Raw genomic sequence first — 23,583 nt, forward strand, 5'->3', positions numbered from 1 at the left:
TATATATATATATATATATATATATATATATATATATATATATATATTATATATATATATATATATATATATTTTTATATTGATATTTTTTAGAGATATTTTGTTTTGTTTTTTTACGTTGTCCTTTTAATTGTCCTTCTATTTTTAATTTTTTTATTTGTAACCAATTGTGCTTAATTTTTTTAATTTAAATTTATACCCTTTTGTAATTTATGTTATTTATTTTATACAGCCCTCGAAAAATGTAATGAAGCCATTATGAAACGTCGGGAATAAATTGACCCTTTTAGCAAGTCTTTATGTCCGCCTCCCCATTGATATATATATATATATATATATATATATATATATATATATATATATATATATATATATATATATATATATATATATATATATATGTATATATGTATATATATATATATACATATATATATATATATATATATATATATATATATATATATATATATATATATATATATATATATATATATATATATATATATAATCAGCACTGCTTGGGAGAATTTTGAAGAACTCAGAAAATTTCCTTGCAACTCCTTTGAATTGTTTTGTTGTGTAAAGTATGTGTGCTATCACTGAAAATTATTTTCTTTCCTGTGACTAATAATTCTGTCTTGAATTCATTGCTTTAAATAAACATGATATATACATAGTACATATATCCGGGCACTGAACTCATTAAAATGGTGAGAGAGAGAGAGAGAGAGAGAGAGAGAGAGAGAGAGAGAGAGAGAGAGAGAGAATGACTGACTTGCAGTGGCAAATATTCTTAGGTTTTTCTAGTATGACTTGGTGTTCAACACCACTTATAAAGGGAATTTATAAATGAGAGAGAGAGAGATTGTAAGAATTAATTTTCTTACAACAGTTAAAAACCTGAGAGAAAGAGAGAGAGAGAGAGAGTTTGTTGGAGGTGGCTGCACGATGTAGAAAGTATTGGTGTGCATGTGGTGGTGTTGCCAAACTACTCGATAATTAATTTGAGACCTCTTTCAAACAGACTTTATAATGAAATACGTCACCATAATGTCACGAAGCAGTTGCTATAGCAATTCCGAAGGTAGAAACGAAGAAGAAACGAACTAATTAATGAGGAAATTCACATTTGAATGAATAAAAAAAGGGCAATACCGTACATCTGGCACGTCGGGCTTAGCCAGCAGCTGTGGAGGTGGGGAAGTCGTTCTCGGCTGCAGAAAGCGGATTGCTACTTATAGAAATTGTCGATATAGGTTTTTAGTGTTGATTTTATCAAGGTAATTAACAATTATATTAATAATTATCATAAATTATGAGTAAAATTCACGCAAATTCTGATAAAAATTTGTTAAAGGCGATTTACTGTTGCAGGTGTATCATTCGTCTGACAGCTCCTGGAAGAAAACCTGGAGCGATTAGGCGAAAATTACAATTAACCCATAAAAGCATTTGAAGGAAAACCGGACGGAATTGGTAAAAACGAAAATTTCATTCAATTTGTCTGTGTTTTGATGTCTGTCACGGGGTAGGGTTTTACTTTTGAGTTATAACCTTCTTGGGTCTGTAAAAGGTTCAGATTTCTATAGCTGGAAAACATACTGTACAAACATTCACTTTTACATATATAGATATATATATACATAAGTATGTACATATATCATGTATATACATATATATATATATATATATATATATATTATATATATATATATATATATGTATATATATATATATATATATATATATATATATATATATATATATATATATATATATATATATATATATATATATATATATATATATACTTAAATGTATAATCTCATTTCTGGAGGAGGTATTGACTACACTTTTATGGAGCAAATGATTTTTTCCTAATGTAATCAGTATCGTTTGATTCATATAGAACAGCAAGAGAACCGTAAAAGTGAAGTCTTGACTAGAATCATTAACACTTTAATACTCTTTTTAATCTTTCTTTCAGTTGGTTTTGTGTTACTGAATTCAGTAAGTAACGCTCTGATGCTGGTCTTTCTTTAGAACGGAGGTTAACTGTTGTGAACTGGTGTTCTTTTATTGGAAAGGAATACACTAGTGACTAGATCAAGAGAACTCTACTGAGGACAAATTCACATTTCAGTTACTGGACCTACTCTATATCGCAGTTACTCGGTAACAAGCATCTCGTGTATTCTTTCCCAATACAACAATCGCAGTTCACGACTGTTTAATTCCTCATTCATTAAGAATGACATAGAATTAAAAACTCTGAGAGTTACAAGTTGAATACAGTAACGCTGGAAAGCAATTATCAAAAAGATCAAAAGGACTGAAGTTGAATGCAGCTGATGCCGCCATCACGTTTAGCTCTACTTGCTTGAAAGAATGTTTCTACAGACATACCTCAATAACAGAAACATGCTAATCCTGCCTACTTATATCCTTTCTTGGTATGTCTCTCTTTTGACATCTTTCCTCTGGTATTCGGTCTCTACAATATATTTCTGAGCATTTTTTTTTTTGCCTCACTAGTTTTCTATTAGAGAAACGGAGAACGTCCTGCCGTTTCTATCGTTTTATAGAATAAAGTCCTGTTATAGGAAATCCATTAACGTAATTCAGTCCCTAGTAAGAAAAAATCCATTGTTTTTTTCTTCTTCGCATTTCCTATATTCGCAGTTCCTCTCACTCTCAGTTTCAAAAAGCGATTCACTGCAATAATAACGGCAGGTTTCTGCCAAAAGCGGAACTCAATTACTGACTACTCAGGTTATGGAAAAGCGAAGTCAGCCAAAGATTTTATTTTCATTTATCTAAAAAGTCCAGGATGGTTGTTTGGTTTGTGCCAGCAAAGGGCCTTGCCCTAAGTTTGGTACGTGTTGACGGGGACAAGAGGCCTGATGTGAAAATCTTGGGGATTCAGAGAAAACATTACTGGTCGAGAACTGATGAATAGCTCATCTTTTCCCTGCTGATAAAAACCTGTCCAAATGACATTTTAATGGTCAGCAGAGCCTCGGCTATCGCTCGCAATCTGTGGGTTTAAAAACAGGAAAGCTCCTTCTTGTTCTCCAGTCCGCCTGTTTAGATTTAATAGAATCTCTTAAACGTCCCGCGAATAGAAGCATTTGGTGATAAGTGGATAGGATGGCAGATATCAAGGAAAGGAATATCAACAAGGACTGCTTAGCCTTACTAACTCATTGGGAGGTGGTTTACATTTTCCAAGCATTACCTAGTAACTTAAGATTATAAGATATAATGTATGCAAAGAGCGAGGCCTTCAAGTGGTTCTGTCACAGATGATTATAAATTATTTCAAATATTTTACTCTTTTGATATGAAACTGTAATTTTTGTCAATAAAACTATACAATGGTTGTCAAAGACATTATATATCCAGCTCATCAAAAGTCGAAGGTAATGGAAATTGAGGCGGGGTCCAGAAACGAGTGTAGGGGTCGTCAGTGCTTCGCATTTCAGCTCCCCTGAAGAAGGAAGAAGGCCTTCCGGAACATGTCGCGATACCTATGATCCCAGAAGCACTGACGACCCCTGCACTCGTTTTTGGACCCCGCCCTCGGAATTTCCATTACCTTCGGCCTTTGATATTTATATAAATAAAACCCTGCAATGAACTTTGGCATTTTACTTAATTCTGTTACTGAAGAAGAAAAAGAATAATTAGAAAAGTTGAACGAATAATTTACAAGATTAATACAACCAAGGCTGCCATCATATTCAACAAAACATGTTTGAAAGAGGGCCTATACCCGAAGTATATCATTATTATTATTATTATTATTATTATTATTATTATTATTATTATTATTATTATTGTTATTATTACAGTAACAGACAACTAAAAATATGACACAGATGTTGTCTTGTATTTGGTATTTCTAACGGTATCATCTCCAGTGGTTTAATCAGTTCATAGATTTTTGCTTTGTTAGTTACTTTTTTATAAATGACATTTTGAAAAATCCCTTTTGGTTACCAAATAGAAAAATCACGTAAAATTAGGATCTTTTACACAGGACAGGGATTTTTTTTCTCTCACTAAAAGGAAGTGCTCAGTCACCCTTCAAGTATTGAGACTATTTGTACAGCGTAACATTACTCTCTCTCTCTCTCTCTCTCTTTAGAGTTTTCCCCTCGGTTGAGGATAAAATGAAATGCGAACGCGGACACACAAACATTCACGCACACACACACGCACACACACACACACACACACATATATATATATATATATATATATATATATATATATATATATATATATATATATATATATTTATATATATATATATATATATATATATATATATATATATATATATATATATATATATATATATATATATATATATAATATATTTACAAACACGCAAATATTAAGCCACAAATATAGAAAAATGTCTGAGCAGCAGTAAAGAGAATGTCCTTAATAATTTAATCATGAAATAGCGATGATAATTCTCTCTCTCTCTCTCTCTCTCTGCGGGTCTGTCTGTCTGTCTTTGTGAGTGTCTTTGTGTGTTTCTAATAACTAATTCTGAAAATAGCTTCTCCTCCCCTTATCTCTTAATTGCTCTCTTTCGCAAAGTCGTTGCTAACCTGCATTCTTGGAACATTTAATTCTTCAGATTATGAATTCGACCACCTCTCTCCAATAGAATACATGCACTGTATGGTTTATGTGTCAAGGCTTTTAGATAGAAATTAATATAACTGTTGATCTTATTCAGGAAAGAATATTGATTATGGCATTTGCATCCATGTTCCTTTTCTAGTTACAAGTCTTGGTGATTAGATATAAGGATCCTTGAAAGAACCTCTTTCAAAACATTTATTACATGTGACATAATTCACTTGAAGCACCTAAGTCTGTGCTGCTCTATAACCTTTAATTGCTGACACAGACAGCTTCCTTGAACAGCAAAGAGAAAAGTAGGAAGTCCATGACAAGCCAGAAAGTGGCAAGGAGTGGATCAGTGTCCTTCCTGTTACATCAAATGCCAAAGACTCTCCTCTTTGACAGATAAACCTCAATATAGTCTGCGTGCCTTGGTTGGCAGTGACTTCTGCAGCTTCTATGAAAAGCCTCTTCTGATTAGGCAACCAACCCTGGCATTGACTATTCTTGTATTGTTGGTATATTAATATACTTGGATGATGAAGATGCCACAAAAGTCCTAGGCAACTAAATTCATACTTGCATGAAAATAATTTAGGATGATTTCAAGTAGCTAGGTAACTGTGAAGATGCAAGTATGCATAATGTGTGAGGAAACTGCAACAGTAACAATGCAGTGTCATTACATATACAAAAATAAAAAAGTTGATTTACAGATTCTGAGTCACGTACAAGATATTGTGGACCCTGATTGAATGGTTCTTCAGTAATGCCATCAGCTTTAGCTGCATGGGGAGGTAAGACCCCAATTAAAGGCAGTCTCCAGTGTCCACAGTCTGGAATGAAAGGTTGGGTAGATCAAGATCACCCTTCAGTAGAATAACAGGGTGAGTAGTCCAAGGTGAGACTAACTGCCATCTTCTCTACCTGTGGTTTTCCGAGTCTCTCTGAATCTAGTACAGCTTATGTGATCCAAGAAATAAAATTCAAGACACAAGGAAATTTGGGGAGGGTGAAAAAAAGGAAGAAAGAAAATATTGTGGAAATTTCTGTAATTTCCTTTTTGTCTCTTAACTGGGTAATGATTGAAGAGAGAGAGGGCAGGAATGAAGGTAATTCCAATCTTCTTTCCAGTGGAAGGATTGCCGGAATGAAGCGAGATTAGTGTCACTTGCCAAAATAATGAAAATTGGTTTATTTTGCTTGATAAAACATAATGAATCAGTCTCAGGCCTAGAACGATATTTCAAACACAGCAAATGTTGCTGATATAAACTCTATACTGTCAATGTATAACAAAGAATTTATACAAAAATAAAAAGATATTTTTTTAGACAAAGTCAGTCCAAGGGCTTACAGCATTCCATGATAATTTAGAGGCAGTTTAACTCCCCAGATATTCTTAAATTAATTGATCATCAGACCTTTTATTTTATAGATGAACATAGGATATTACTTTATCCTATCCTATATACAAAACTTGTACTTAAGATGTAAGTTGAAAGTTCACTTACTATTAGCCATTCAAGGTTAATGTTATCTACAATGTAACCAAGCTGAAGTCAAGTGAATTTTCATACAGAAGGAAGGAAAATAAATGAAAGATTTATCTGAATGCTGAAGTGGTGTATTTAATTTACCATACAATGATTTGAGGAGTAAATACTCAAACCAGATTTCTTATTTCTTATATCAGAGCAAAGTTTGAAGCACACATCTATAATTCCATGATCAATGATTTTAATCTTTCATGTCCAGTCGTGCTCAGAGAATTTCATGTAGTTCTTCAGTGGTCCACCCAATGCGTTGACAGTTCTCACGGCCTTGGACAACTTACAGAACCTGCTATGTATGAATTTATCCAAGGGAGATAGTCTGAAAACAAAATTAAAAATCAATTTAATACATTTCCAAAACATCCCTATTGATCATTATGACGGTGACAGTGTCCTTCGCCTTACTTTTATGATAATTAGTTTTGAAAGTTGCTCCTTGACAATATGGATCACTCTCGACTCAAAACGTTCTTTTCACTTGCAAGCAAAAGAAGTCATGACTATTTGACAATGAACATTGAGATTTTTATTCATAAGCGAAGAATTTATGTTTTTCTAACTTGCTGATGTTTTCTGTGTGATATTGAAATCATACATTAATTTAGCTGTTGAAAGTCGCTTCGGTTTGGAACTTTCATCTCTTTTAAAAGACCTTGAAATACTTTCTTTCATTGTAATTGCATGTTCATTTGCTAATATATTTCCAGTGATTTTTTGTAACCGAGAATTTAGTCTCAAATTTTTCTCTCGCTCTTAATTGCTTATCTGTTTGGTCTAGAAACAACATTTCAATTATATTTAATAGTCAACCTTTACATTGGAAACTGCCACAATTCTCTCTGTCCTTTGGCAAGAGATTGCTTTGAAAATGTTGTTACTCATTTAATTTCCTCTCAACAATAATTCAGATTGATGTGATGGCAGTCTGATGTAAACCAATCAAGCAAAATTCTTGCATGATTTACTTACTTGTCACTCGGGTATAGACCCCAGGATAATTAGGAAGGGCACAACCATTACCCCAGGAGACAATTCCAATCAGAACATTGAATGTTTGAGTTGCGCTGCCTGGAGCCACTAGTGGTCCACCTGAGTCACCCTGAGAATGGAAAGTAATGTTTGGCATCGTTAAAGTCGCAGGAAAGTGTGGAAAATTGTTTTTTGGCCGGAACTTTTCATGGGGTGTTGCAAATCTTCATCTGTAGAAGTCTTTAAGCATTTCTTCCGTGTAACTAAAAATGTTTACATACCGAGTCTACGTTAATTTTAAAATGTAAGGCTTATCGTTGACAACACCCCTACCTGACAGGAATCTTTTCCTCCAGCAAGCGGTCCAGCACAAATCATGTTTGCTGTGATGGAAGCAGTTCCATATGACAGGCGGCATTGAGTGTTAGTCAGTGTTGGCACCGTCACCTCTTGTAGTTCATTAGGTTGGATGCCACCTGCAGTGGTATGAAGCTATAAATTACTGTCACACTTGAGGGTAAAATCAAAAAAAGAAAAATATTTCAAAACAAAGAAATACCAGAAGGAAATGATTCAAGAAACAATGATTCCTTACCCAGAAAGTCATGACACCTAATGTCGATCATGTCTTAACCTAGGTTATCAAGGCACTCTCCTCTGGGTATACTGTTAAATCAAGTTAAATTCCTGAAGCTACTGTAAATCGTTAAGCGATGAGAACAGTAGTTCTCGTCAAGGTTTAAGGATCTTACATGATATTTTTAGTAACGTTCTATAATTTACATTAGATTTAAGGATCTTACATGATATTTTTAGTAATGTTCTATAATTTACATTAGAAGAGGGTCTTATTTTACCCTTAAATATGATAATAATAAAAATAACGATATTCCATTGTTGATTGTGCGGAAGAGAAGATGCACTTTGGATGATGAAAGACAAAGATTTTTTCACAATTTCTTTATGCTGTTTCAAACAAAGACTATGAAAATGTACAATGTTTATCAGTAAAGACAGTAATAGTATACTATGGAAAAGGAAGGTTTCTAATGACAATAGCATCATAAAAGGAATTAGGTAAACAGGATGTACATTAGTTATTGGGGTGGTGGAAAGAAATTGCAAAGACCAGCAGAGGAGTTTGAAGTACAGTACAGTATTTATAAGAGGAGATAGTTGAGAGGAAATTTGAAGAATCATACCTGAGGTAGTTGTTCCCCATCCAGTAACTACAGCATTCACATTTTCGTATAAATTGCCTGCATCTGGGAGACACACAGGAGCGATCTTGTTGTCAGGTTGGAAAGTAATTGAGTCGCAAGTTTGATCAGTGCGATGTCATTGTCCATAGTGCTACTGCTGTAACTTGGATGGACGACAATCTGTAGGATATAGATAGGCCAGAACTACTATACTGTCACAGGGCACATTATTTGGACATTTCAGAGATACATGTCATTAAATGCAGCTATGCTTTCACACCAGAAAGGTTATATGGAAGTTATTTGGCCTAGTGTATTTCCATTTACATTTGTTTCATAAAAACAAACAAAAACAAGTTTTGACGTAGGAAAAACCTATCTTTGTAGCCGCTGTGAGTCCTCAAAGGAACAAGTCCAATCTCACATCTAGCAGACTTTTCTTAGGCTGGGACTTTCTTTGGCTACTCTTTGCAGCCAGCTATCTCTTTCCAACAGCACTCAAATCAGAATAAGGAAGGATCTGAGAAGATTCCTTACACAGCCCAGCTTTTCCAGACAACAATTGGAACGAAGTCTGGTCTTTTACCGTCTGGGTTGATGATAGATGTAATCCTGAGAGTGTGGCTGCAGGATTTAAACAGTCTGGCTCTCACATGCCAGGAAAAGGCTTTGAGATCACCTTCATCTGAAAATGGGAAGATACTCTGTCCATGGATCTGGAGGGGATCTCTTGCAAACAGGTCGACCTGACACCACCGTTCGTACGAGGGATAATACATACGGATGCCTCCTTGACAGGCTGGGAAAGCCATTGAGAGGACTGTCAGTTAGGGGGAAGATGGTCACCTACCCTGGGCTATTGGCTGTCTTTCCATCTCAAAAAATTGAAACCTCCAAAAGGCACCCACATTTTGTTGATCCTAGACAATATGGCTGCAGTCTTATATTAAGAGGTTAGGCTCATGCTGAGCTTCTCTCAGTCAGTAAATGCCAACATGCTTCCATAATCCGAAGTGAACCAGTTTGCCACATACAAGAACTGTCAACTTCCAATGTATGTGTCTCTGAACCTGGACATTCAGGCAAAAGCAAGAGATGTATTCCTACAAGACTGGGACAGATGGAAGATGATATACCTTTTCCCCTCACTGTCCCAGATTTTGAAAGCTTTGAACAATCTTTTGCTTTCAGCAGAACTGCTGGCCTAGTAGCCCTGAATGAGTCAAACAGTCATTGGTTCCTTATTCCTCAACAACAGGCAAGGGAATAGATTCCAATGCTTTCCATGTTCTATCCCAGACAGGAGGAGGGGAAGTCGCCTATGCATCCTCCTTTCTGAGCTGTGACCTTCATGTGGAATTTTAAATCTAGTCAACCGTGAAGATTATTCGCCTAAAATTGCTAGGTACCAGTGCAAAAACTAAGGACTTAATCTGTCCAACAGACCAGTCTGTATGGAAAAAGTGGTTAGATTACCTTAACACTGGGAGCCCAGTTGAATTCTGTTAAAACAGGTTTACAATTTTTATCTTTTGAAGTCAAGCACCTTGCTATTTCAACAATCATGGCATACAAGGCAGCATTGGCAGAACTCTTGCTTATGGCTTTGGAATTGATTCTAATATTGAAATTGTTAATTCTGTTCTTCAGTCTTTTACACTGCAAAGGTTAGCTCCTACAAAGTTTCCCATTACCTGGTCCCTGAATAAGGTTCTTAGACTCCTGTCATCCCCTCAGTTCATGGGCCCAATAGAGCTGTAACTCATATGCTGCAAATGGCAGTCATCTTGACTGCTTTGGCATCAGGAGCTCAGATCAGCATACTAGACTCTCTTAGACAAGGGCAGCATTTCACAACTCATACACCTAGTTGTCATTTACTGTTGTGTCCTGTACTACCATTCCTGGCCAAGAATGTGGACTTTTGAAGGGAAAATCCCTTTTCTGATGAAGGAACTAAGTATTTCATATAAAATATCATGCCTGGTTAAGCACTTAAGGTTTACCTAGATGTCACGGTGAACAACCCAGATGGTCCTATTTTTAGTACACTTTAGCACAAACAAATAACTCTCTCTACATGAGCTGAGAATTATTCCTTTCCTAAGTTGCATGGCATCCAAAAGGTGAGTACATCATTAACTTTCTTCGTAAATGGTTCCTTTGAAGAATTCTTCGAGTGTATGGAGTGGTTATTAGAGGCACTTTTCCTGTACCAGTGAAGGCAAAATAATCCTGCATCCATACCTAACAATTAGGTAAGTCACTGTAGAACCACAGTGGATAATACATTTATAGGTTCGTGTGTCTCTGGTTCTGTATTGCTAGACCCTAATCGGTATCCGGAATAAAGAAAACGTTTGATAACCTGTGACTTTACCTTGAACAAAAAAATTCCTGAAACACTGTTGCCTTGAGAATGGTGGTAATGCTGAGATATTGCTGGGAAGGCTCAATAATCCCTAAGCCAGACCTGACATAATTAGGTAAGTCACCTTTGAACCACAAAGAATCACATATATACTATTGGTTTGTGTGTTGTTTCTTTATTGCCAAACCCTATTAGTATCTGGAGTAAAGAAAATGGTTAATAACCTGTGCTATATCTCGGAGCAAAAATTAATCTGGGTTGTTGGGATTTATTTTTTCAGGAGCTAAGCGATTTTGTCACCTGTCAATTTCTTTTATAAGCTCCTTTGAGAACGACAGCAGCTACACTATCAAAAATCAGGTTTTGATGAAGGAAAAACCTATTTTTGGTAGCCGGTGCGAGTCCTCAAACCTAGCTACGTTCCCTGATGTAAATGCATTGAACTGGAGTGAACATTTATCTTGCACAGACATGGTATATAATGAAAATGGCTGCCGACTTATGTCGTTGTCACATCTGTGCAGGGGAGACGTAGTGAAAGCCGAGGCAGTCATTGTAGGACAAGGGATAGCGCCCGCCTGTCCTGAGTCCTTTATGTTCTATCACTGTGCCAACAAGCACTATTCTGGCCAAAACCAACTGTAAGAGAATTCTTTGTAATTGATTGGCCTGTCTTATGAAGCTGCAGTTGAATGATTGTCTTATTTATTTAATTTTTTTTTTTTTATTATCAGTTTTATGTCCCAATAAGCAGTGGTATAACTACATACTTGAGATGCTAGGATTCTTTGTGTTACAGTAGTTTCAGATGTTGTGGCCCAGTTCTGCTCTCCAACTACAACATTGACACTTGATGCAATAGATCTGAAAATTAATAGGACTATTATTAGGATTGACAACAGGCTTTTTGTGTACGGAAGAAGATGAAGTCTCATCTTGAGGTTCACTTTTTCTTTAATAAGGAATTGTATTGTCTAGGTTAAATTTTTGTTTAATGGGGAAATTGTTTTAATATTTTTCTTAGAAGGTCAGTTGGACTTTTGATGGGATGTTCAGTATTGGAGCAGGAGGTTAGATCTGAAACACTGAACGGTTTTTTTTATTTGACTGTTTGAGATGCATAAATTCAAGAGATAAGGTTTTAAACAATGGTTGGCTTGTTCAGAATACTAATAATGAGCCCTTAAACCATAGAGAACTTACCTAAGAAGGGAACAAAGGTTAAAGATTAAAAAGTGCATATCTTATTCAGAACATGTTACTCAATTTAAGATCCAAATGCAAGTTGTGTTCGTTACAAGGCCAGAATGAAATGAAATCCCAAATACTGGAATGGGGGTTCATATATGTGGAATGGATGATGACTGTGATTCAGGTGAGAAAGCATTGATTAAAAAAAAGGAAGGTAGACTTCCTCTTACCCAGTGACACAGTGAGCTGCTGTTACGATCCACTGGTTTGAGACGATAGATCCACCACAGTATGGTCTAGTTCCTGTAGTTGTTGTCAGTCCAACTTGCCAGGATATTCGTTCACTGTCGTTGTCTGTCCCCCAACTATCCTAATTATAGGATTTCGCCGGCCGCATCCTACATAAGAGGATTGTTTATTTAATATCACTAAAGAATATACAACGTTTGCAGGAAACCTTTTATTGGCAGTTATGGAGATGAAGTTATAGACAGTGACGATCACATTTAATAGTCAGGCTAAGAGGGCAGAAAATCATGAAGTCGTAGGGACTTATGAGACTCTTTTGAGAACTTTTACTAAGGAAGGGAATTTTTCCTTCTTCCATATCACAGAATTGAAGCATGATGAAAAGGATTGAAATCTACAGTATTCATGTTTACACCTAAAAACATCAACAAAACCCTTAAATTTGTATTTGCTGGCATAAGGAAAATGTAACCAGATTAGATTAAGAATGCTTAAGAATGTAGATAAAACTGACAATTATAGTCTAATCGTGCTTGAAAAACTTAAAAGATTTTCAAGTACTCTTTCCAGTGCACGCACATACGGAGAGCAATTCACTTTGGTTTAATCTAAAAAAAATGAAAAACTCTTATCTTCTCCCTATATTAAGCCTTTGACTAAATGAGACTTGACGAGGAAAGACAGACTTTGGACTTGATGTGTAGTTCTGCTCCAATTTAGAGGGCTATACCAAAGGCTGTCTTGGACCTTGTGTGTGTGTGTTTGTGTCTGTCTGTGCGTGCATGCACCAAGAGCCTCTGCTTGAAGAGACAGCTAAGAAAAGTGAGAGAAAAATGGTTGGGGAAATTGTGGAGATGATATTTTGTCCTTGCCCTGTTTGTAATGATACCTCAAAAGATGTGGTGGAAAGCAAAGGATTTTCAACGAAATAAGCTGAGAGAGAGAGAGAGAGAGAGAGAGAGAGAGAGAGAGAGAGAGAGAGAGAGAGAGAGAGAGAGAGAGAGAGAGTCTCTTATCCCCGAGAGAACAGGTTCGTCGTGAAATGACCAGTATTCCTGCAGTAATTTCCGAGAGAAGAAGAAGAAGAAGAAGACTGGGGAAATAACTGTAAAATACTGTTTACTCACGGCAAAGGAAAGGCGGTGTAGTTGTTGTCGTCGTTGAAGTCGATGTACTTGTCGAAGTTGACGTAGAGGTTGAAGTTGTTGAAGTCGACGTAGTTGTCGATGTGGTTGTTGGTGTAGTTGTTGTTGCTGTCGAAGTTGTTGTCGGCGTGGTTGTTGAAGTTGATGTAGTTGTAGGTGGCGGTCCTGTTTCAATGGAAAGGAAAAATATAATCAACCAATCAATCAGTGAAAAATTTTCTGTCCTGGGCTAACCTCCAGATCCCCAACACTCATCTCCTGCTTCCTGCCTCAATGTCCTCAACCATGTCTCCTGTGGCCTACCTCTACCTCTTCTACCAAGGGCAACCCACCCCCGTATATCTCATACTATTCCCTGTCTTCTATACATAAGGCCTAGCCACTTCCAGCCTAAGGACCTAACATACTCATCGACCAGTTGCACCCCCAGTTACTTCTCTAAGTCTGTTATTTGATATCTTATCCCACCAATTAATTCATAATATTCTTCTGAGAGTTGTATTTTCAAATGCTAAGAATTTATTATCTGAAGTCACTGTACTGTTCCATGATTCATGCTCATAAATCAAAATAAATGAAAATACTCCTAACCATTACCTTAAAAATAATTTAAGTGACTTAAATGATGAAAAAATACAATTAGACACATTAAAGTTTATTTAAAGGTAAGTGTCATCTTTACCTAAGGCCGTTACTGTGCAGGAGTATGGGCGCGGGCGCCCTCTTGTCGATTTGAGGGAGACTTCCAACACGTTGTTTTTGCTCTTTTGGGTAAAAGAATCTGTTGATTTGCAGTATCTGTGGAAGAGGATCAAATAATTAGAGATTATGACAGTTTTTGTAACCTTTGATTGGTAGAATTTCCAGAGCTTTGATAAAAGGTGTGGGAAAAGTGTCTTGAGCCATTAGATTACTTATCCGTAGCCAAATAGGCCTACATACATTCATAAAATATACATATATATATATATATATATATATATATATATATTATATAATTATCATGAGTTTCTCCATGTCATCGTAACACTAGATCAGTCTAATGTTCAAAAATTTTTTGTCTTCAAACTGATTCTGCAAAGAACTCAACAGTAGCACAATTGCTGAACTATATACATATTTATTTAGCATTATATTCAGTTTCATCCTCCACTTCACTTTCGAACATCTATTATACAAAGATTGTTTCAAATGTTCCCTTTTAGGGAAAAGCAAAAAAAAAAAAAAGGAAAAACACATTCTTACCGTGTTTATCACTAATCCTTGTATTTTCTTTCTTTTTTCCTCGCTAACTTTTTTCCTGTAATGTGTCTCATGTAAGCAGCTTAAAATTCCCATCATAAAGTTCAAACTATCTCTTATCTTTGCAATCATTTTTCAGTGACATCAAAGAAAATTTCAAAACCCTGTGTGATTTAAAATTGTAGGCAGATAGGCCTACTGTACTAAGATTATTCTACTAGGACTCATAGGTTGAACTGCAACGTTTTTTACTTAATCCTAAGCTTTATGTTAACCTATAATTGTCACGAAAGTTATACAAACCAATGGACTGGTATGGAAGGTATATAACTTGTTTACAACTTGTATCTTACTTTTCGTAGAGTCCTCTTTTTGTGAATTTGGCGGAAGGATACAGACAGAACCTCTTGGCAACTCTATTGCAGGTTAAGGAGAGAGGTAAGCCAGGAGTAGGTCCCTGAAAAGGTCGAAGTAGGTCAAAAAAGGGACAAAATTATGATGGAACCGCCTAAATCATGTTTTTAACGCAGGAAATAGCCCCAGAAACAACAGAGGGCAAGAAATGTCTTCATAGGTGACAAAAAATGCACAGAAACATCAGAGTTTTCTCACTGCCACTTACCTGAAAGATCCATGTGCAAGGTGAGGGCCCCAAGAAGATATTGAATATCTGGCCCAAAGGCATGGTGTAAGTGCCACACGGAAGGGGGAATACTTATGTTGGGAGAGAAAAATAGCAAAAATTAGTCACTTGAGTGTCTTGATAAAATTCTGCCTTTGGAGAACTCTCTCTAGAAAGATAATAAAATCCTCTCATGGTTTTGCTGTTAGGAGGCAGATATGAGAAAGAATAGCAGAGGAGTTATAAAGGACATAATAAGCCTATTGCTTCTGGTTTGATGAGTTCCCAGCGAAAGTGATGACAGTTAAATATGAAGCAAGCAAGACATTGGCCTAGCACATTGGTTATCAAATTATTAAAATCCCCATAAAATCTTAAAACAATTTGAGAGCCTCGAAAACAAAGTTGTTTTGATTTTGAGAAAATCTGAATCGCCTCTTTCATTCATTCATGAGACACCAGCGGCAGAGAGCAGGACTGAATTTGCTCCTCGCCCAAATATTTGGAGATCAGGAGATTCAACAACTGCACTAGGCAAACTATACCACTTTTAAAGGGAAGACTTTTGATTTCCCAAAAGACAGTTAGACTGGACATTACCTTGTCTATCAGTTTTGGAGCTTTTGGGAACCAAATTCCATTTGGGTTGACCGCTCACTTCATTTTTTGGCCCCCATGTTAACAACTTCCTGAACAGAAAAAGAGGGTACAAGAAAAAGATAAATATGTTGATGTGACTATGAGACAATTAGACATCAGCCTACGTGCATCAACATATGACTGTTTAGAATGTCCTTATCCCTGATATATGCTTGAATAAAAATATACTGTAGTCTTATATACGTTACAGTCAACACGCGTAATCAGTCATTACGTGTAATGACTGAAATTTCAGTCATCATGCATAATGCACTTAGGGACATTTGATCCCCCCAGGAGCTAGTACTAAACATTTATGAAATACATTTGACCCCCAGGGACTAGTATAAACCCGGCGAAACAGTGTAGGTGACTCACTGTTTCGCCGTGTTTGGTACTAGCTTTCCTGGGGATCAAATGTCCCCTAAGTGCATTACGCGTGATGACTGAAATTTCAGTCATTACGCGTGTTGACTGTAACATATATATCACTGACACATGAATCCAAAAAAAATTATACAGTAAACACCCTGTGCTTTGCGGTCTCACTATTCGCCGATTTCTCTGTGGAATGTATATACCCATTATTCGTGGAAAATTCGCCCATTTGCGGTATTTTTCACTGAGATATATCCACTAATTACTGTATTTTTGTATCATTTTCATGACTGAATGCACTTTTTGTGATTAAACTATTAAAATACTCAGGTGTAAGCGATTTTAGGTTTTTTGTGTTGAAACTATCAAAATAGGCAGTTCTAAGTGTTTTTAGAGGAGTTTTAAGTATTCATGGATTTTAGCTATTCGCAGGGGTTACGGTACGCATCCCCGCGAATATGGGGGTTTACTGTATACTGTATATGATTTTATACTTAAAAATTACCAAGGAACATAAGAGGGAGCGTTGCAGTGCCAAGGAAGAGACAAAAAAAAAAAAAAGCTTTGCATTGGCTATATTGCAAGCGGTGGAATGTTTGCTGACATTGGAAAGCTTAAAGGGAAATATGTGGCTTATTAAAGAAGTTTCTATTCCTTAGTGTTTCTATTATTATTATTATTATTATTATTATTATTATTATTATTATTATTATTATTATTATTATTATTGCGACTGTTGTTGGTTCCCTGTTTCTTCATTGTCAAGAGTCACATTTAAATTGTGATGTTTTAAAGTAAATAGTTTAAAGTTGAATCCCTGTCGATAAAAAAAAAGGTGAAAGTTGACTCAAAGGTTTTCAGTCCTTTCAAAAAACTTTCACAACATCTCACGAGTGTTTAAAAGAACAAATAGCAAACGGAAAAATATGAAAAGACCGACTTACTCTTCGTTCGAAGTGGGGACAGCGTTCGCCAAATAGAAACTCTGAGGATGAAATGTGAAATTATGTTAACATCCCCCTTAGAAAGGTTTCTGTTATGTTAAATTAGGTACATGAAAATGGCTTAACAGAAGGCGTTCCTATAGCTCATGAAGCTATAAGTATATATATGACAGTTTCAGCGTGAAGAACTATATTGTCTGGCAGTTGCAGAGGGAGGTGTTCAGTGTGCAATTATATCAATTTCCATCTTGGAATTTTTTTTTCTATTACAAGAAAATTACTTGTTTGTATAGTTCACAAGGTGTTGTATTGATGCTAAATAATGTGATGTGAAGTATATATGACTGCTTCATCGTGAACATTTATACAATGGATTTGGTTGCTAGACCCATGCTCCTTTGACCATAGGGAATAATATCCCATTTTCCCATTTCAAAGGTGAAAATGGCTCATGCAAATGGAACAAGATAAAGAAAACCATCTCAAAAATATACAGTAATTAAATTTCTTAGGTTACTGGCCATCAGATAGGCAGAAAAATATCTCAAAAGAGTTGATATGTCTAGTTCATTTTAGTTCATTTACTTTAAGAGAGGCTTTCTTGCTTTTTTATAACCAGCGTGACCCTTTGGGCTTAGAATTCTTTAGACCTGTCTTCTAGCTTATGTGTATGTAAGTACATATTCATTTATTTGATTTCTTTAGTTTTTATTAATCAGTCGTCTTTCGTTGTAAGTAGTGTTAACATTGATGATTTAATGATGATGGTATCACACTTACATAAGCTATAAGCCTAGAATGCATATCAATCAGATATTCAATTGCTAAGCCTACTTTTATCTCAGGAACCAATGCAAACCTATTTCACATATAAATGAAATGACAGATTCATGGAAAATATGTAGGCCTATCCCTCATCCATGGAAATCTATTCCTAGAATAGGGTGGACTTGTGGTAGCTAAACATTTTGAGAAAAACAAAATTTTCCCAAACTTACCAAGAGGACTAGACCTAAAGTCAACAGGAAAGATTCCATCCTGCCTCAGTCGACTTTAAAGTGAGGATTCACTCTTCAGAAGTTCACGACTGAGTCAAAAGTGGAATGACAGGCGAAGTAATAGGTGAGGATAGAGGAGCCACCGCCTCTGAGGTGGTAGTGCTTCTGCCCCGGTTTATAAAGGTCCTGGGCGCACACATGCAAGTCTCTGTGGATGTGGTGTGACTTGTTTCTTGAATAGTTTCAAACACCTGCGGCTGGTGAAAACCATTAGCTTGGAATCATTTATGAAAAATGGACTGCCTACACTTTTTTCATAACATTTTCTGTTAATGTCCTCATTTTTTTTCTTTATATATATAATATATATATATATATATTATATATTATATTATATATATATATATACACATATATATATGTATATATATATATACATATACATTATATATATATATATATATATATATATATATATATATATATATATATATATATATATATATATATATATATATAAGTATATATATATATATATATATATATATATATATATATATATATATATATATATATATATAGTATATATATATATATATATATATATATATATATATATATATATATATATATATATAATATTTATATATATATATATATATATCAAATATATTTGTGTGTGTAAATGTTAGTTTGCTGAAATTTGTGCTATGTATATATAAATACGTTCATTATGTATCAAACATAATGATAGATAATATGTAATAAAAATAATCCATACCATTACTTTTTAGTAAATAATAATAATAATAGTAATAACATTTATAAAACAAAGACTCCCACCATCTAAGTTTATTTTTAAACATTTTCCTTCTGCCTCATTCAAGTCTTCTGTAGAAAATTGGTCGCAAGGGAACTTGGGTACTAAATCAGTCGTAAAATAATCCTTCGGAGTAAGTGTTTATAAACGCTTTGTAGTCAATGTCCTGTACAACAATTAAGAGGTCTGTAAGATTCAAAACAGTCCCTGGTACAGAAAATATGTGATTATAGTTATAATTTAATTATGAATCAGTGAATGTGATATGGTTACTTGGTTCAAGAGATCCACTGTGGGAATAATTTGATTATGAGAGAGGTTTAGTATGGTTTACTGTAGTAGCTTATCTCATCTTCCTCATGATAAATGGAAATATAATCTGTTATTCAAGAGTAATTGACACCTTCGTTATGGGGACGTATTTTAAAAACTCATTAATGCAAAAGTAGTGACTGAATGAACTAACCATAGGCCTATTTTATGTGGCTTTTCTCATTTTTTGCAAAAGAAAGTAGGTATAGAATATGTCTACAGGTGAAAGTGCATTGTTATATCAAGTTGTTTCTATTCTGACAAACATTCTTGTTCAAAGAAGAGCACAAGATGAACAAATCATTATAAAAATAGTTTTAAAATGACCTGACAAAATGGTGCACCGAAGCAGAAGCTGTCTTGTCGCAGATTTCGCCTCCAAGAAGCTCCTGTGCTGAAAAACTAGACCTAGCCTAAGATTACAGGCATAAATAATAAAAAAAAAAATTGTCATGAATGTGTTGTTATTAATCTAGGATTATAGATGTTACTCATTACTGTAGATAATTAGGCATTTTAGAAAGGAACAGTGGATTGTGTAATATCAAAAGGTTTTTAGGCTGAGTACTCAACGTATTATTAGTGGCTTCATCATTAACTCTACCCTACGTAGCAAGGAGTGGGTCAGAAAAGGGATTTTTACCTGGATGATGAAAATGTTGATATTTTATTGCTGTCTGGTATCTACTCTCTCCACAAGCCATTGTTTGGATGAAGAACTTTTCTACCTAAAGTGGCAAGATAGCAGGAATTTTAAGCTCCTGGTCAGAGAAAAGTGCTAAAGAATTGCATTCGATTACGAACGCGGCCGATAGCTGTAAAGCTGTCCATTCTTCCTGTTAATTTTTGATAGTAGTCTGTTTGGATTTCTGGCCACATTTTATGCAAATTATCGTCATTTGGTAACCAGTTGTTAGTCAGGCCGTGTGGCTTGCCTATTGCTGATATTTAAAAAAAAAGCTTTAAGGAATTGAATCAGTGTTACACTGATTACAGTAAAAAACTTATAGCTTTTAGCAAACTTTTAGCTTTTAGCAAAATTTTAGCTTTTAGCAAAATTTTAGCTTTTAGCAAAACTTTTAGCTTTCAGCAAAACCTTTAGCTTTAAGCAAAACTTTTAGCTTTTAGCAAAACCTTTAGCTTTTAGCAAACTTTTAGCTAAACCTTTAGCTTTTAGCTAAACTTTTAGCTTTTAGCTAAACTTTAGCTTTTAGCTAAACTTTTAGCTTTTAGCTAAACTTTTAGCTTTTAGCTAAACTTTTAGCAATTCATATGAGTACTTCTCTGATGCGCAGTTAACCTCTTATATTAAAAGCTATCAAGACTCAGTTTGGAATTTCTACTCATTTGTTTATTGCAATATAAGACATTAGGCAGCATACCCAAATACCCTAGGCCACCCACGAAACCTTGTCCTTTACCCAAATGACCCCGTGCCATTACGGAGATGCGTCACAACATGACCTCATCATGTATCAAAAAGACATCACTCGCCTTTCAACCTGACCAATTTATCTCTCAAGCTTAATAGCTTGAAATGGTTGATGATTTAGAAAATGAATAAGATACATTTACACTGAAGAAGTGAAATCACATTCCTACGAAGGGCTGTATATAGCTATATACGAAAATATTACTTAATCGTTAAAATGTCTTTTCAAGTCATTTGATGGCGAGAGATATATCGTTCATCTGTATTCATGAGGTGGGAATGTACAAATACTTGCTTTTTTTTTCTTTCAAACGATTGATGATGTAGTTTTCAGGAGAGAGAGAGAGAGAGAGAGAGAGAGAGAGAGAGAGAGAGAGTTACAAGGATTTGGATGTCTCGAAGACTTATTAGTCCATCTGAGGAGACATCATGTGCTCACTTATCTCTAAGAGCAGGTTTTACTGTTCATTCACAGTGGTCTAATGACTTTGTCTGTAGCTTTCTTTTAAACTCTCCCACACTGTTGCTGTTTACAACTTCTGGTGGCAGTTTGTTCCACGTGTCACATATCTTGTATGTAAAGAAGTTCCCACAGTGAGTTGTGTTGTATCTCCTCAGTTCTAGTTTCCATCCATTATTTCTTGGCTGGTTTTTGTTTAATGTGGAGAGGTTACTGTCTACTATTTTTATGCCTTTCAGTATTTTGAATATTTCTATTATTTGTCCTCGCAATCATTGTGTTTCTAAGCCATACATGTTCAGACACTAGTCGTCTTTGGTAACTTATATGCCTGTTGAATGCAATTAAGTTTGTGGCTCTTATTGATTGTACCCTTTTAATCCATTTATATCCTAGCTAGTGTTGGTGACGAAAAACTGTACCGCATATTCAAGTTGAGGTCTTACTATTGATGTGTAGAGCTGCAGCACTGTTTCCTTGTTTCTGTATCTGAACTACCTCTTTATGTATCCCACTAGTTTGTGTGCCTTCTTTTCAGATTTTATGCACTGTTTTGTGGATTTTAAGTCCTTGATAATAATTACTGCATGGTCCTCTTCTTGTTCTACACTATTTTTGTCATTCCCAAGCACTATGTAGTTGGCATGAGGGTTGTTTGTTCCTATTTGTAACACTTTTGACTTAACCAAGTTAAAAGGCATTTCCCGTCTTTTTGACCACTCTCTTATTTTCCTTAGATCATTTCTTAAACTTTCCACAGCGTCTGGTTCTGCTGCATTTATATGTAGTTTGGTGTCATCTGCAAATTTGGCTGTCTTGCTAGGTAAAGCCTACATCTATGTCATTAATGTAAATCAAAACAAGAACAGCCCAAGGACAGAACCTAAGCAACTCCACTTGTCTCATCTGCCCATTCTGATTCTTCACCATTTATTATGGCACCCTGGTTTCTACAGTATTAGTTAGCCAGTCTTTGATCCAGTTGCTATTTCTCCTACAATTCCTAAAGCTCTAACTTTTGTCATTAGTTTCTTGGGTGGAACTTTGTAAAAGGCCTTTTGGAAATCTAAGTTGAGTATATCTATTGCTCTACTACTGTCATAAATACGAAGCTTGTTATGAAAAAACTTCAAGAGCTTTGATAGGCAGGATCTGTTTTGTCTGAAGCTGTGTTGACTGTTTGACAATAGGTTGTTTCTGTCAATGTGATCCAAAATTTGATCTGCACATATGGACTCAAAATCTTACAAGGGACTGACTTTAGACAGATTGGTCTATAATTTCCTGCTTCTTCTCTTGGACCTTTTTGTAAGTCGGGGGAACATTATCTAATTTCCATCCTTTTGGTGCCTTTCGTTGTTCTGCAGTTTTTCTGTAGAGTTTATATAGGGTGGGGAACTATCTCGTCTTTTAACTCTTTAATTTCTCTTGGATGAATCCCGAGCCAGGAGATTTGAACTTATTTAGTTTTTCTGTTTTGTTTTTAATGTCTTCTGTAAGTGTTATTTTGTCAAGCAGTTCTGGCCCTTTGTATTTTATAGCTGGTCCAGGGACTGAGGTGGTGTCTTCAGTTGTGAAAACGCTAGTCAAAAACTTATTCACTAACATTGCTCTTTCCAAGTCTGAGTTCACTACATTTCCTGTATTGTCTCTTAAGGGACTTATGCTATTTTTTATTGGCTTCCTTCTATAAAAAAAAAAGAGAGAGAGAGAGAGAGAGAGAGAGAGAGAGAGAGAGAGAGAGAGAGAGAGAGAGAGAGAGAGAGAGAGAGAGAGAGAAACAAATAGTTTATTTGAAAGAGCATGAGAGAAATTACAGTTTAGATACATACATACAATTAGATTGTATACCTAGTTCATCAGATGGAGAGAGAGAGAGAGAGAGAGAGAGAGAGAGAGAGAGAGAGAGAGAGAGAGAGAGAGAGAGAGAGAGAGGCTTAAAATAGACAGGTAGAGAGGAAGACAAATAGTTTATTTGAAAAACAAAGAAATTACAAATTTATACATGGATAGCTAGATTGAGAGAGAGAGAGAGAGAGAGAGAGAGAGAGAGAGAGAGAGAGAGAGAGAGAGAGAGTGTGGAAAGTCGTATCACCATAAAGATAGCTTCAGACAACACACGAAAGTCCACGCAGGACTGAGCTCTTATGTTTGTGAGAAGCGTGGACAGTCACTTCATCTGAGGGAGACATATAGTGACCACCTGAAATCTCATCAAACAGCGAGGCCAGTTGCATTTAGTGGACATGGTAAGACATTTCCGTCGCAGCATGAAAATGACTTGGGAGTTGACATCATAGACAAACAGTTTGCGTGTGAGATATGTGGCAGGCAATTTACTCTGGCATGTACTCTTGAACCTCACTTAAGAACTCATACAGAGGACAAGTTGCTTGCGTGCAAAGA

At 35.5% G+C, this 23,583-nt stretch overlaps 1 pseudogene; it reads right to left on the reverse strand.

The window, feature by feature from the left end:
* Positions 1–6,341: 6,341 nt before the first annotated feature.
* LOC136853133 (clotting factor G beta subunit-like) lies at positions 6,342–18,294 on the reverse strand (annotated as a pseudogene).
* Positions 18,295–23,583: the final 5,289 nt, after the last annotated feature.

Source organism: Macrobrachium rosenbergii, chromosome 26 (assembly GCF_040412425.1).
Source record: "Macrobrachium rosenbergii isolate ZJJX-2024 chromosome 26, ASM4041242v1, whole genome shotgun sequence".
In the NCBI taxonomy this organism is placed as follows: domain Eukaryota; kingdom Metazoa; phylum Arthropoda; class Malacostraca; order Decapoda; family Palaemonidae; genus Macrobrachium; species Macrobrachium rosenbergii.